The sequence below is a fragment of the Natator depressus genome, chromosome 5, assembly GCF_965152275.1.
Source record: "Natator depressus isolate rNatDep1 chromosome 5, rNatDep2.hap1, whole genome shotgun sequence".
NCBI classification, from domain to species: domain Eukaryota; kingdom Metazoa; phylum Chordata; order Testudines; family Cheloniidae; genus Natator; species Natator depressus.
The window spans coordinates 29,119,757-29,137,000 of NC_134238.1; positions in this window are offsets into that span (position 1 = coordinate 29,119,757).

Sequence of the window (17,244 nt, forward strand, 5' to 3'; positions counted from 1 at the left end):
ACCTAGGAAAGACTCCATCTCCCCAGCCCGATTTGGGAGATGTGTGATCACTGAGGGCCATCTGTGAATTAGCACAATTGCTAATGTGACCAATGGTCATGCTGTGTGGGAAGTACCTCTCCCAACAGAGAATGGTGTTGAGCTGCCAACTGGAGAAATCTCCCAGCTTCCATGTGACAGCAGCTGCAGAAACTCTTTAACCCTTTGCTTACTGAGTTTCTGTCACCTACATTTTATAGGTGGGATTTTCAAAAGCACTCACTATTGGCCAAACTCTGCTCCCAATGAAGTCAGCTGTAAAACTCTCATTGACTTCATTGGGAGCAGCGTTTGGCCAGCACTCAGTGCTTTAGAAAACCCCAGTCAAAAGCTCCATTTGTCCCACGACCAATTGAGCAGTTCAGGTTTCCCTACATTTTTCACCAGGGATATGCTGATTGAATTGCTTTCAGTTCAACAGTAGATCGTTTGTAACTTAGACATACAGTAGCTTATGTGAGATGAACTATCACTTAGGCCTGGTCTGAATTACAAAGTTTTACCAGTAAAACGTGATTCTCTCTAAACCAGACATGAGAATTCTGTTGATCTCCTCAGCATTCATGCTTCTGACAGTAAAATGGCAGAGAGACTGTGAAGGGAAAGTAACTGGAGCCCATCAGAAAGGGAGGTCCTGATTCAGTTTAGACCATTTTGGTCATAAGATCAAATCATTTGTAGCCTGAACAATTATCACTCTTATTACATATTGGGGTCAACAGGATGAAATAAAGGGAAGCATGGGAACATAACTCTAAGCTCCCATAGTTTCCTGAGTGCTGGTTTCCCACAATGCACGGCAAAAATGTGTCACAAGGCAGTGTGCTGGACATTTGCATAGGGGATTCCTGGATGCCTACCCAAGGTGCACTTTGTGTTTTTTTCCAATGCTGTCTCTCTCAGTGAGGATGCATAGTACCAGCAAAGCCAGCCAAGCTCTAGTGACATTGACATTGCAGTATTGGCAACTGTATATGGCAAAAATGGCAGACATTTCTTAGTGTAGATCTGGCCTGAGTGAGAGAGATCGGTCACTGGGACCTATAAACATTAGTGAATCTCCTGAAAAATCTGACCAGTGTTTTCGGTAGAGGTGGTTGGAGAAACTTCAATGGAACCATATTGCATCAAAATCAAAACACTTCCTGAGAGAGTCTCAATTTCACTCTCCCTTCATTTAGGAGAGAAAAAGGGAGGGGCAGACTGTGACAATATTAAAACATCCCATTTTGATGTTTCTGGAACAAAACATTTCAATTTTTCCATTCAAAATGAGTTTTCACTTGTAATTTCTTTTTTAACTGTATTATAAAGTCAGTGTGGAACCAAAATATTTCAAGCTACCTGAAAGTAATTTTTAAAAATTTTCTTTCCCAGAGAATTTTGATATTTTAGGGTTTTCTTCCTAATTGGACCAAAAGCAAATGTTGAAATCTCAAAGTCCTCCATGAAATGGAATTTCCATTCTCAAACAGCTGTACTTTTGAGTTTATAGTAAAAGCTGAGACCAGGCAAGTGTCATATGTTACAGCAAAGCTGAAATCCACGGTTTCGGTGTTTTAATTTTCTGTTTTTTATAATTCAGCTTATTCTTATGAGCCTCTCTTTATACCTGACAGTAAACAATAAGAAGTTCTTCCCATCTACTTTTTAATGCAGAAATATATGCTTATTACGTGAAATTTACCCCTGTACAGAAGACCACCACAAGGCCTGTGACACAAGTTAAATCTTATTGAAGTCCTGTTGAGGATGAAGTCTTAATAGTCCTCTGGTAGCTGTGATAGGGAGGAATTTTACCTATTAAGTATATGGTGCTTTGCAGAATAGGTGACAGTGAATTCTGTGCCCTCCACTTACAATGTAGTTTTACATGATTTCTCAAGTGGGATTTGAAACAGAAAAACAATAGCCAAATCTTTCAGAGATTTCTCGCATCCAGCAATACTTCAGGAAAGCAGGACAAACAGCAAGTTATCTCAAGTGCCTATACACAAATCCAAGAAGCCTGGGAAACAAGCAGGGAGAACTGGAAGTCCTGGCACAGTCAAGGAATTATGATGTGATTGGAATAACAGAGACTTGGTGGGATAACTCACATGACTGGAGTACTGTCATGGATGGATATAAACTGTTCAGGAAGGACAGGCAGGGCAGAAAAGGTGGGGGAGTTGCACTGTATGTAAGAGAGCAGTATGACTGCTCAGAGCTCCGGTATGAAACTGCAGAAAAACCTGAGTCTCTGGATTAAGTTTAGAAATGTGAGCAACAAGGGTGATGTCGTGGTGGAAGTCAGCTATGGACCCCCGGACCAGGGGGATGAGGTGGATGAGGCTTTCTTCCGGCAACTAATGGAAGTTACTAGATCACAGGCCCATGTTCTCATGGGAGACTTCAATCATCCTGATATCTGCTGGGAGAGCAATACAGCAGTGCACAGACAATCCAGGAAGTTTTTGGAAAGTGTAGGGGACAATTTCCTGGTGCAAGTGCTGGAGGAACCAACTAGGGGCAGAGCTCTTCTTGACCTGCTGCTCACAAACTGGGAAGAATTAGTAGGGGAAGCAAAAGTGGATGGGAACCTGGGAGGCAGTGACCATGAGATGGTCGAGTTCAGGATCCTGACACAAGGAAGAAAGGAGAGCAGCAGAATACGGACCCTGGACTTCAAAAAAGCAGACTTTGACCCCCTCAGGGAACTGATGGGGCAGGATCCCCTAGGAGAATAACATGAGGCGGAAAGGAGTCCAGGAAAGCTGGCTGTATTTTAAAGAATCCGTATTGAGGTTACAGGGACAAACCATCCCGATGTGTAGAAAGAATAGTAAATATGGCAGGCAACCAGCTTGGCTTAAGAGTGAAATCCTTGCTGATCTTGAACACAAAAAAGAAGCTTACAAGAAATGGAAGATTGGACAAATGACCAGGGATGAGTATAAAAATATTGCTCGGGGATGCAGGAGTGAAATCAGGAAGGCCAAATCACACCTGGAGTTGCAGCTAGCAAGAGATGTTAAGAGTAACAAGAAGGGTTTCTTCAGGTATGTTAGCAAGAAGAAGAAAGTCAAGGAAAGTGTGGGCCCCTTACTGAATGAGGGAGGCAACCTAGTGACAGAGGATGTGGAAAAAGCTAATGTACTCAATGCTTTTTTTGCCTCTGTCTTCACGAAAAGGTCAGCTCCCAGACTACTGCACTGGGCAGCACAGCATGGGGAGGAGGTGACCAGCCCTCTGTGGAGAAAGAAGTGGTTCGGGACTATTTAGAAAAGCTGGACGAGCACAAGTCCATGGGGCCGGATGCGCTGCATCCGAGAGTGCTAAAGGAGTTGGTGGATGTGATTGCAGAGCCATTGGCTATTATCTCTGAAAACTCATGGCAATCGGGGGAGGTCCCAGATGACTGGAAAAAGGCTAATGCAGTGCCCATCTTTAAAAAAGGGAAGAAGGAGGATCCTGGGAACTACAGACCAGTCAGCCTCATCTCAGTCCCTGGAAAAATCATGGAGCAGGTCCTCAAGGAATCAATTCTGAAGCACTTAGAGGAGAGGAAAGTGATCAGGAACAGTCAGCATGGATTCACCAAGGGCAAGTCGTGCCTGACTAATCTAATTGCCTTCTATGACGAGATAACTGGCTCTGAGGATGAGGGGAAAGCAGTGGACATGTTCCTTGACTTTAGCAAAGCTTTTGACTCTGTCTCCCACAGTATTCTTGTCAGCAAGTTAAAGAAGTGTGAGCTGGATGAATGGACTATAAGGTGGATAGAAAGCTGGCTAGATCATCGGGCTCAGTGGGTAGTGATCAATGGCTCCATGTCTAGTTGGCAGCCGGTATCAAGTGGCGTGCCCCAAGGGTCGGTCCTCGGGCTAGTTTTGTTCAAAATCTTCATTAATGATCTGGAGGATGGTGTGGATTGCACCCTCAGCAAGTTTGCAGATGACACTAAACTGGGAGGAGAGGTAGATACGCTGGAGGGTAGGGATAGGATACAGAGGGCCTTAGACAAATTAGAGGATTGGGCCAAAAGAAATCTGATGAGGTTCAACAAGGACAAGTGCAGAGTCCTGCACTTAGGACGGAAGAATCCCATGCACTGCTACAGACTAGGGACCGAATGGCTCAGCAGCAGTTCTGCAGAAAAGGACCTAGGGGTTACAGTGGACAAGAAGCTGGATATGAGTCAACAGTGTGCCCTTGTTGCCAAGAAGGGCAATGGCATTTTGGGATGTATAAGTAGGGGCACTGCCAGCAGATCGAGGGATGTGATCGTTCCCCTCTATTTGACATTGGTGAGGCCTCATCTGGAGTACTGTGTCCAGTTTTGGGCCCCACACTACAAGAAGGATGTGGAAAAATTGGAAAACGTCCAGCGGAGGGCAACAAAAATTATTAGGGGACTGGAACACATGACTTATGAGGCGAGGCTGACGGAACTGGGATTGTTTAGTCTGTGGAAGAGAAGAATGAGGGGGGATTTGATAGCTGCTTTCAACTACCTGAAAGGGGGTTCCAAAGAGGATGGATCTAGACTGTTCTCAGTGGTAGCAGATGACAGAACAAGGAGTAATGGTCTCAAGTTGCAGTGGGGGAGGTTTAGGTTGGATATTAGGAAAAACTTTTTCACTAGGAGGATGGTGAAGTACTGAAATGCATTACCTAGGGAGGTGTGGAATCTCCTTCCTTAGAAGTTTTTAAGGTCAGGCTCGACAAAGCCCTGGCTGGGATGATTTAGTTGGGGATTGGTCCTGCTTTGAGCAGGGGGTTGGACTAGATGACCTCCTGAGGTCCCTTCCAACCCTGATATTCTACAATTCAAAGGAGTCAGATCACTTTTTACTCTTCTAAGTGGAGATATTACGAGTTCTGTTTACAACAGAAAGCAGTCTTTTTAAAAGCTTTTGATGCTGCAGTGTGGGTGCTGGCCTGCTGTTTGATTGATAGTGAATAGTGCTTTCAAGAATGAGTTTTAGTTTGTCTCGGCATACTGCATACGGTATGTTCATAGCAAGCAAATTCATCCATCTCCGTCCATGTGTCTCATAGTCAGGACTTGAGTGACAATGATCACAGAGATTTGAACCCATACAAATTCTTCACCTCTCTGATCTGGTGAGTGTGTAGGGGTAAAGACAGTGTATTAATGTGTAACTAGTAGAGATTGGTCTAAGCAGAGTTTTACAGTCAATTTGGCCAAGTAAAGTTTTTCGTTCATTTCAAAAACTTTTTAGAAGTAGGCAAAACATTACACCTATTTAAACAATATTACCGAGCGCTGATATAGCACTTTTCATCTACCGCAGGGGAGGGCAAACTACGGCCCGCGGGCCGGATCTGGTCCATCAGGGCTTTCAATCTGGCCTGTGGGATTGCCAGCCCTGTGGCGCAGCGGGACTAAGGCAGGATCCCAGAAGCGGCTGGCACCATGTCCCTGTGGCCCCTGGGGGAATGGGTGGGCAGAGGGTTCCGTGCGCTGCCCTCACCTGCAGGCACCACCCTGCACAGCTCCCATTGGCTGGGAACAGGGAACTGTGGCCAATGGGAGCTTCAGGGGTGGTGCCCACAGGCAAGGGCAGCACGCAGCAAAGCCGCCTGCTCCATCCCACCCCACCCCACCTCCAGGAGCCACTGCCAGATATGCTGGCCACTTCTGGGAGCGGCACGGGGCCAGGGCAGGAAGGAAGTCTGCTTTAGCCCTGCTGCACACCACTGCTGCCCTGGAGCCGCTCGAAGTAAGCAGCGCCAATGCACCCCAAACCCCTCCTGCACCCTAACCCCCTGCCCTGAGCCCCCTGCCGCACCCATCCTGCATCCTAACCTCCTGCCCTGAGTCCCCTGCCACGCCCCTCCTGCACCCCAACCCCCTGCCCTGAGACCCTTCCTGCACACTACATCCCCTCCCACACCCTGCACTCCCTCCTGCAACCCAACCCCCTGCCCCAGTCCTACATTCATGGCCCTGCATACAATTTCCCCACCCAGATGTGGCCCTTGGGGCAAAAAGTTTGCCGACCCCTGATCTACAGATTGCAATGCATTTTATAAAGGAGGTCAGCATCATTATCCCCACTTTACAGATGAGGAAACTGAGGCACAGAGAAATACAGTGACTTGCCCAAGGTCACTCATCGGGCCAATGTCAGAGCAGAGAATAGAACCTATGTGCCCCAGCCACTAGCTCATATTGCCTCTTGTTTGCTGTGTGCAATTTTATTCCTCTGAATGTGCTTGGTCACATCTCGTTAGAACTAGTCAAACTTACTAATTTTTAATAAAACTTATTATGAATTAGGCTGCATCTCTAAGTTAGGAAATTATTCACAAACCACTGCTGATCTCCTGTCATACAAGCATTTGCTGAATTGTTTCAACAAATAATTTCATTCTAGGGGTTTTTCATTAACTGTTTACTTCAACTTTTGGGCCTTGATTCCTCATGTTGTCTAACTAGTCATCTAAGTTGTGTGGTATTTCTTCTGTTACCTAACAGAATGACTGAAACATTTTAAATGAAAAATAATGTAAAATAATTTTCTCAGGCCTGATTCTTCAATCCATTAGTATCTCAGCAAGAAAATGATTTAATAGAGTAAAGAATCAGGTAGTGCAGGTTTTCAGAAGAGTAAATATTGATGCTAAAATTCATGACAATTTTCACTTATTAATGGAAATATTCTATCGCAGTGACTCAGGAGAATGTTCTCCAAAGAATGTTCAGGATAATGCCTTTCTCCCCATCCACCCCCAAATTCAGGAAGTGCACTGAGACACTTTCTCTCCCCCTCCCATGCCCCCTTTCTGAAAAAGACAGCTTCTGAAAGTGGTGATGATGCAGCACTCACAGTAATACAAAAGGGTTTTGTTTGGAAGGGGTGGGAGGAAGAGAGCAAAAAGGTACTTTCTTCATTCTGTCAGAAAATTTAGCTCCTCAGGATCTGAGCTCCTGACTGCTTTTCAGTGCAGCGAGAAGAGGATGAGAGGCACAGCCTTCTCCATTGCAGGTCCACCATTCTGGACAACCCACCCTGTCCGCATATTCCAGAGCACACATTTGGCTGCCTCATTTGTTTTATGCTGGGATGTTTTGTTTATTGCATGAGTGATACAGACCTTAATCCTTGCAAGGTTTGTTTTTTGTGGTCAAATTTTTCAAAAGTTACTAGTGATTTTGAGTGCCCAACTTGAGACTCTTTAGAAGGACCTGATTTTCAGGGAGTGAGTGTTTAGCATAAAGTAGTCATCTTTAAAAGCCCTTTATTTGACACCTAAAAGTGAGAATTTTCTGTTTTCACATTGGCTTTGTTGATTTTTTTTGTTGCCTTCTGCTTTATTGCTTTTTTTTTCATTTTAGTTATGTTTCTTCAAGCACCCAGATGGTTTCAGGCATTGGCACCATCTAAACTTATTAATTACTGTTGTTGTTATAGCTAAGTTTCCCTTCCACTTGCAAATCAGTACAAACAGAGCTAGATAATATTCTGTCTCTTTGAGATCTTTATTCATGTACATGCATGAACAAAAGTGCATTAATACTACTAACTGCTCATGCTTCTTCAGAGAGTCTGCCAAGACCATTCAAGGAGGTGTTGGTCATAACTTTTATACTTTCTTCTTTTTGTATTTTGCCATTATTGGTTTTACTTCATTGTTAATCTGGCATTTTACTTTCCAGTCATATTTCCTTTAGCGAGAGAGTGAGTGCTGTTGATTGCATACAGAATTAGGCAATGGTCTTTCAGAGAATTGATGATATGAAATGGACCCTTTTAAGGTCTAAGTCAACTGTTCAAATATGGCCCGGGTAAGTAGTGACTGAAAGGGCCTATTGGTGGCCTATAATCATAGGATTGAAAGGCACCTCAAGAGGTCATCTAGTCCAGTCCCCTGCACTCATGGCAGGACTAAGTATTATCTAGACCAGTGCTTCTCAAGTTATCTGATGTGTGGGATTGGCAATTTTTTTTTCCAGTGTGCGCGCAGACCGGCAGCCAATGGCTTGTGGACCAGCACCGATCCGCGGATCACCACTTTGAGTAGCACTGATCTAGACCATCCCTGAGAAGGTGTTTGTCTAGCTTGCTCTTATGCTGTCTTCAGGGCCTCTGTGGTAGCCTATCAATCCATTCACTAATTTGATGTGCCTAGTCAGGGTAACAACTATTCTCCTCTCCGAGTAGCATTAGCGTGGCTGTGGTGTTTACACATAAGAAGGGAATGCAGCTTCAATTCTAATCTTGATTATATTAGTCCTATTACTGCCATGTCTCATAAAGTTAGATTGTTCCCTACAAGAAATTTTCTAACGCTTTGTTCTAGTTTTAAATGCCTATAAGTATAGGAGCATAACACAAAACGCTGGAAAAAATTGGCCAGAAATCCAGAACTATCCAGTGCAATAAGCCAAAATGCCTGGACCTAACACTAAAATAAATGAACTCAGCACCTTCATGAGACAGGCTGCTCCATCCTGTCCTTTGGTGACTCTGTCCTAAGCCTTATTTTTAACATCCGAAAATTTCATTATGAATGAAATGTAGGATATAAAGTACAAGAAAATATTTCCTCATTTAGCAAATAAAATGAAAGGAACTCTTGGAAGCTAACCAGGCTTAAATGTACTATGAAAAGAGCAAGCAAAAAAATATGTGGAAGAACTGGAACTGGGAGAACAGTCTTATAATAGGAATGTTCCCAGTGATTAATTTGGCCTGTTGTCTCTGTGCTGTGTTTTATGAGCAAAGAAGCTTGGGAACTGATATTTCATTGCTTGTCCATAGTTCTTCATTACATTATAATGTACTGCGTCTTAAGATTGTCTTCTGAGAGCGTGTTGGGCTTCTGCCATTAACAGACCTACGTGCCTATTATATGCATTAGGTCTGAGTGGTAAAAACACAAATAACATATGATCAGGCTACATGCTAGAGAGGAGCTTGAGGTGGGGCTCTTAGGAGGAGGAAGATAATATAAAGGCTTGCCAAAAAGTCTCAGAAACAGTCTGGATGTTCAAATAAGCACATGGAGGGTTATGTGAACTGCCAAACCTTTTGAGATTCTTTTTTACTAAATATCACCATCTCCCATATCATCCCTTTATAATTAAGAGGACAAGTTGTTGTACTTTTTTAGAAAATCATTTTTGGAAGTGTGACCTCTTTTAGGAGGTGAAATTGGTGTTCAGAAATGTTTTGCCCCCATCTGTCCATTTTCCGTTCACATGTGAGCCTTGGTGCCTCTACTGATTTCCATGTGTTTTGGACTACTCCAATAGAGTAGTACTTTGTTTATGAAGGATGTGAGACACAGCTAAATAGGCCACACAGGCCTGGGTCCTTTCTTCCATCCTTAAATTTTTAAATTTGAATTTTTTTAAAAAAAGTAGATGCCTTGTTCCCCAGATTCTGTTTGGTATCTGAAGACCTTCAAACTCATGGTCTTCTCTAGCAGCTGGGGCCTTTCACTCCTGAACCCCAATAAGCTCCATAAGGATTTTGCAAGCCTATAGACAGCATTTGATAGTCCTCCCATCTTGTCATGCATCATCCAACATATTGGCTATCTTCATTATTGTCCCAGGAAAGAGTTTTCTGCAACTCTAAGCCACTAGGGCAGTCAGGAACAGCAAGCAACATTGAAGAGAAATTCGCTAATATTTTTAATGCTTCCTATCTTTTCATGTTTTACAATAGAATTTAACTACTCTGATTGCTAAGGCCAATGCTACAATGTGTGATGTTTTCATATATTTAATTGTCCATGGTGACAAGGAATCTCACTGGATGAATTTGAGGGTCCTTCCCATCTCAGCCCCTGAAGATTTCCAGTAGTTCTAGGATGCAGTACATAATATACCTTAGCTGCAATAAGGAGTACTTAGAGACTAACAAATTTATTTGAGCACAAGCTTTTGTGAGCTACAGCTCACTTCATCGGCTGCTGTAGCTCACGAAAGCTCATGCTCAAATAAATTGGTTAGTCTCTAAGGTGCCACAAGTCCTCCTGTTCTTTTTGTGAATACAGACTAACACGGCTGCTCCTCTGAAACTTAGCTGCAATACAACCCCAATGAATGTTGAGGCTGGGCTGGACTGCGCAGGGCTGGCTGTGAAGTCAAGCCTTCAGTCAAAAGCATTCTGACTAATTGTAAAAGGAACTGAAGACACCCTTACGCGAGGAGACTTTAGCTCTCATTCATTCCTCAAAGCAGAGTGTATGAAATCCCAGCTCAACTACAAATGAGAGTTCTGTGCAGAAGGCAAAACCTGGCATTGAGTTAGGATAACCTGGATCTCTTCCTTGACTCATAAAGTTCAGCTGTTGTCAAGAGAATTTGCTGCAGCTGCAGGTCTGGTTGAGTTTATATTTACTTTCACAGGAATAAAACTACTGTAATAATTTTCATGTGAAGAAACGCCAGTTATGACTCTCTTGCTTTTTTTTTTTAACTTGTTTTCAGTTTCTTCCCCATTAGAAGTGTAAGGCTAAGAAACTGGGCAAGAAAGTTTAGTGTTAGGTAGCATTCTCTTGTAAAACTTGAATTTTTAAAAACCTTAACTGGATTTAAAGCTGCCAGTAATAGTGACTGCTTTTTGTGTTGCAAATGATGTATTTTCAGATTTACCACAAGAACAACTACTTCTTCCTGCACAAAGCAACCTTAAATGAACCAATATTTGTTATGCATTAGAAAGGTCAGTCTGATCTAACTTTCACTCCCCGTATTGACCATCTGACTATTCTTTTACCCTTTTGTTTGTCAAGGCACCAAGTCAGTGACGTATTCCTTTGTCTAAAGGGATGAAGCACAGGAACATGTTGTACTAATGAATAGCATTATCTGAGGTGCAGACAAAACAGAATATTGGATGGATGAAATGAGAAAACAAAAGCTACTGACCAAGGCTAATTTACTTTACAGTGTCAATTGAGAAGAATTCTTGGATATCCCTTTTGGCCAACAGTGTGATGTACAGCACATACAGTGAAAAGGTTTCTAACTATAATTCCCCATGGTAGAAAACTGTAGCCCACAGCAGGCATGGAGTATAGTATAAATTAAGTCGGGGTTTATGCTTATTTAAGAAACTAAATTTCACAGGAAATAGGCTCAACATAGTCACCTGGATACACATTAGCACACATTTTAGTAATGCATTGAACAACTGTCTTTACAGAAGAGGCGGGTCTCACAGAAATGTTTTCAAATGAAGTTCCATCTGCCAATCTAGAGGATCCATTGCTGGGTAGATCCTGTCTTCCTGCTCAGCGACAGTTGGCTGTGAGGTTTTAGTGGTAATAGCAACCAAGCATCTAGTAACCAAGATGCCAGATAGCAGGTAGTCCCTCACTTGAGTTCCCTCTGTCCTCAGTGGCTGCTGTGAGCCACTTCTTTTTCCTACGAGGTAAGCAAAATTGCATTTTTTGCTCTTACAGAAGAACTTTTTACTATTCCTGGGAAGGCCCTATCATTCCTGAAATGAATTTATTTCAAGGGGAGCATTTTTGCTTTTTCTTAAGCAGCATTCAGGCCTTTGGAGTGGGGGCCAGTGTGGTACCCTCTGTAAAGTGGTACTTAGGCCTTTCATACACCACCCTCTCTGCTCACACACATTTCAGGGGCAGCAACCCAGCATCATCACTCCATTTTAGTCAGCCTAATGGTCTGTGCACCTCTTCTCTCAACATCAGGTTGAGAAACAGGAGATTTTCCTTTAGGAAAAAGTACAGTCTCAGGAACAGAGTTAGTTTGGAATGCAGATGTCAGACATCTAGAAAAGGGGAAGAAGGTTCAGGAGGAAGCCAAACTTCTAATGTTTCTCATTCTAAGTCCATTCTATCACCTTCACACGTGGATATTTCTCTCAGATATCCTTTTTTAATGCCACTTTTTAAAGTCAGGACTCACCTAATGCAAGAACTATATCCTCCTGGAGCTAGTATTCTTCCTTCTCTCAAATGAGATGCAATTCACTCTTCCCCGAGGCACTCATGGATTAATTAATCTGACATTGCCACTACAGATGGACTGTAAAGATCTGATGTAAGTGCATAGTGTTATCTACTGTTTTTTCACTGGACAAAATTATTGGGTGAATCTCTGGAAAAAAGGTGCAAAAGACTCAAAGCAGTTGGGGAAAAAATATCTACAACAAGGTCAAGGATCATAGAAGTAAGTCTTTCAAAAAGAAATAACATTATTCATACCAGCCTGAGCTTAAGACACAATCTTTCTGTGCAGTGAGATTCACTGAACTCTTTTGCAACACCTCTCACTGAAGAGGTACCAAGTACTGTTCTAATGAGCAGCCACCAAGGCTCCGGTGCAGTTGCACCAACTCCGCCTCCACCAGTCAGCCGAAGCCACACAGCGCATGCACTGACTATGGCAAAGCAGAGCATCCTATTGCCCATGGGACGTAGCCAGGCAGACAGGAAAACAGTCAATGGGGAGGCGGGGGTGGGGTATAAGCCCAGAAGCAGCCCACATGCTGCACTGTGTCAACCTCAGCCATTTCTTTTGAAATGCTGAAAATTCAGGCTTTTTTAAGCAAACTGTGGTTCAGCTATTTTTGGGCTACTTTTCCTATGCAAACAATGAAAACTCGAGCTCTGAGGTTCCAGCACTGCCAGAAGCTGAAGCAGAGCAGCAGAAGTAGCTAAAATAGGGAACTATGGAACCTGATAATATTTGTCTACAGTTTTGACTGGACTTTCTTTGCATTATGCTGATTGGCTGTTTGTCCAACCCCTATCACACAATCTCTTCACCTCAGCACCTCACCTGTCCCTCACATCTTCCATCACTCCTTTGCATCCCCTGCTCTGTGACCTTCACCCATGTTTCTCCCCATGCCTTTCTCTTCCTATCTACACCCCAGCCCACTCAACCCTCACCCAAAAATCTAGCAATGTTTTCTGCCTTCACATTGTTCACTCTGCTTGTATGTTCTATCCTTTCTCCTACCCTTTATCTACCTTCTATATTTAGATTGTAAGCTCCTCAGGATAGGAACTGTCTCCTGCTCTGTGTTTGTACAGTCCCTAGTACAATGGGGCTCTAATCTAGGTTGTTCCCTAGATGGTAGAAATTCAGTACTGAAGCTTCCCATACAGTAAAATAGGTAAACTGAAAATATGTAGTGTTTTGCCATCTTCTGTGCATAACTTAATCTATTCATAGTTGGCTGGTGTCGGTAGCCCCTCAGCTTCTACCGGCCAGAGGTAGCAGATTATTAAGTTTATTATTAAGGTAGCAGATTATTTTAATGATTAAAACCAAAAATATATACAAAAAAGTAGACATCTCTAAAGGGGAAAACATCGCAAGCATAGAATAGTAAATGGGGCTGTTTGCTGAAGTCAAAGGAGCTTTGAGAGACTAGATCTACAAATGTGGTCTACAAGGGCTCAATATTTCTGAAAAGGCCACTTATTCATATGTCTAAATATGAATAAAACCACAAAAGTTTGAAAATGTTTGCCAAACTATTTAGAGCTGAACATTCAAACTTCCGCAAAGCTCCTTCTGAAAATTTCAAACGAACCCTCCTCAGTACCCAGAGTGATAGTGGAACAACTGCCGAGTGAGGATAGAGCTGCTTCTGGGAGTTCTAAAATGGGCACACAGCTTATTCTCATTGCCATTATCTTTAAATATCCCTTTTCAAGGCTAAACCCATTTAGACTTAGGCTTTGGAATAGCTCGTCTGGTATGCCTACCTTCCTGTTTGCTGTATACTGCAGCCTACAGTTCCTGCCAAAAAAAATCAGAGCCAGTTTTCTCCAGGAATATGGGCACAATCTACCCAGCAATGAGTCCTCCAGATTGAAAGAATGAGACAATAATGTAAGAGTAAGGAAACACTGTCCCACTCCTCCCCCTCCCCCCCCCGCTCTTGCAAAATGGGTAAATTCCTATTTTCACTAGGTCTGCAAATGTTTAGGCCAAATTTTGGATGTCTGGCACCACCTCTCACGATGGGCACATGCCCCCACTCAAAGTATTTCATAATAAACCTATCCTACCCTACCCTGGGAAAATTACATTTTTCTTCCTTTGGTTTCAGGATAATATGGCATTGGCTTTTATGTAGTGTCTCCATTAAGGGCCCTGTCTCTTTGAGGGCAGCTTCCACTGAAGTTGGCCTACCCTGAACCAAGTGGCAGAGGAAGCTGTATCAGGGTCTTTTCTCTGTAGTGAAAAGACATTAATGGCTGTGTTAACGTAAATCCTTTCAGAACATGAAAATGGTGTTCTTCGAGTCATTCTCAGCCATGATGGTGTTTTGCAAAGCATTCTTCAAACCATTGTGAACTTTTCCACTTTCTATTTGGCAGGATTTCTTCCTCCTCCATGCTCTTCTTCATATCCCTGCAAGTAAGATGACAAACTTGCAATATGGACACCAATAGCAAATTTTGAAGCATTGTTGGTTGGAATGAAGGGTTGGGAAGAATATATTTAGGCACAGAAATATTCATTTGGAGACAAGAAGACTGAAATGCTCATTTAGAGTAATATTTCCCTGTGCACCCTTACCTTCCTGGGCCAGGCTCTCTACTCTGCACAGAACTCTTCCCAAACTTTATCTGACCTGAACCCTCTTTGGATCAGTCCAAGAAGCCCAATCAACAGCTTATCTAATAAAAGGGAAAACTCCCAAGGTGAAATCCTAGTCTCATTGATGCCATGGACATCAAAGGGCCAGAATTTCACCACTAGTCTTGTTGAAGGGCCCAGTTGTTTTCTACACCCAAATGCCTCTGCATCTAACTCACAGTTATACTTCGCAGAGTGGTGCCTCTGGTCTGCAGAATGAAAACCACAATTGACAGCTGCTCCGAATACTCTTGTTTTAATGTGCCTTATGAACAAGACAGATAATTTAACATTGTTTTAAACATGCTTATATCATCTCTCTATATACAAACACCAGTACCAAAAATATGGCCTGATTTTTTCCCATGGCCCTACACTATCAAATACACTCACTGCTCCTTGTAGACAAGTCTTATCTCTCATTACTGGACTGCATCCTTGCCTAGGGGTCACATTCCTTGGCATATATGTTTCTTTCCCCACCAGAAAAATTTACAAATTAAGTCCTGGGCACTTGCAAAAAAAAGCTCCCATTTCACCAATGGGAGTAATGAGCATAAATTCCTTGCATTGAGACGGCAATATACTCTACAATTTGGTTTTGTTCCTAATTCTGCGGATTAAATCACTAGAGGGAATAGGCTCAAAGTATCAAAGATTTACAATTTAGTTAGTCTGGCTTTTAATCTAGCAGTGAATGCTAAGGGATCTGCCAGCTCACCAGCTGTTCCTAGTGCTGTGAAAATACCAGGGCTTAAGTAAGCAGCATTTTAACATGACAAATAAGTATCAGCTAATTCATTTATTTGACACTTTATTCATCCCATATGTTAAAACAAAATAGGAAATGTACATTTGAAATAACATTTATACATTAAATTACATTCTGTTGTTTTATATACAACCATCAAACTTCTCAATTTGTACCACTGCAATCAATGGGAGTTTTACTGTTGACTGCAATGAGAGCAGCGTCGGGAATGTTAAAGCATGAGACTAGGGAATATGTATAGTACCAAAGAAATATAAATCATCAACCAAGCAAGGGAAGAGAGGGGAAAGAAAAGTTGTTTATGCCAAGTGACATAAACACTTGAAGAGTTTCAAAAAATTACAGACACACAGCATTGCCTCTCAAAAATAATAAAAAAATAAAATAAAAAAAAATCCCCACCACCCCTGAACTGTATGTATAGCATTGGTGTATCTTTTCCTACACCAAGCAGAATGTGGGACACTAACGTTTAAAACATGGAGGAAGGGGGGATGTTTCTCAAAATGAGAAATGCAAGAGCGCTCTGCAGAACAGGAAATTCCAAATCATTTGGCAAGGCTGCTCTATGTTTCTTTGATTCCTCTATTCCATAATGCTGAGACTAATTCATTACTGCACTCAGAGCAGGACAATACCAGTTACTGTATGCGCAGGACTAGAGAAAAATGAGGCTATGAATATAGCAGTGTCTGCTAAAATGAGAAGTCTGATGATTGAACAGAGGTTATTCTGTGAATCTGAACCATTGCAAGGCATGCATCTTCCTCCATCAACTATACCTGGACCTGGACCCTCCTTAGTGATTGGGTCTGCCATGCTTCACCTTATCTCCTTTAAATCCATCTTTAAACATTATTTACAAAGGGAGGGAATCATGTTCTTTTTTGCTTCCTTGTAATCTATAAGGAAAGCTGGAAGGTTAAAGTTAAAGAAAATGTTTTTATTTTCTGCTGGTTTTAACATTAGAAGTTCAGATCTTCTCTACTTCATTTCTCCAGGTGTACATCTGGAGAAATGAAGATATCATGGGGGTGGGCACAGTATAAATTGATCTTTACTGAGACCTTGTCTACACAGAAAAGTTGTACCTCTTTAACTATACTGGTACAGTTAAAGCAGTACAACGCCACTAGTATGGTTGCAGTTACACAGATGTAAAAGTGCTTATACTGATTTTGCTGATTCAGGTATGGGACGGAGAATAAGCTATACTGGTGTAAAGCACGTTTATACTAGAATAATTGCATCCCCAGTAGGGATTGTACCAGTATAACTGTTCCAGTAAAAAAAACCCTAACTAAAAGAGTTATACAGGTACAAAACTGTGTGTAGGACAGGCCATAGCCTACATCAACTCTTTGGGTTTTGTTTTTATTAACACCTTTTTTGCTCAAACCTTTAAATAAACCATTGGAAGAAAAGCTATTTGAGGCCTATGTCCTCTAAATTAAGTGCTGAGAGAACTCCCTTTTAGCAATACTGCTAAGGAAAACCTCCAGACAAAGAGGTGCGGATAAGGAGAACATTTTAGATGACATGGTTTTAAGAGTATGCAAATTAATGTGTATCCCTATTCATACCAAGATGTTAGTTGCTTTTGTCTACTGGTGTACAAAGAGCTATAAAGCGTCTGCAGCTACTGTATCACTCTGAGAAATTGTCTATTTCACATAGTGTTTTACAGAACTACATTAGTTTTCCGTATGGTATGGGGCCCTTGGTCTCGTTAACTTGCCATATTGTACAGTAAAAATGGACTATTCCACTTATCTTTCTGCAAGTCTAATCTATACAGATAATATTGAATTTGTTTGCTCTATTCCTCTATATTTAC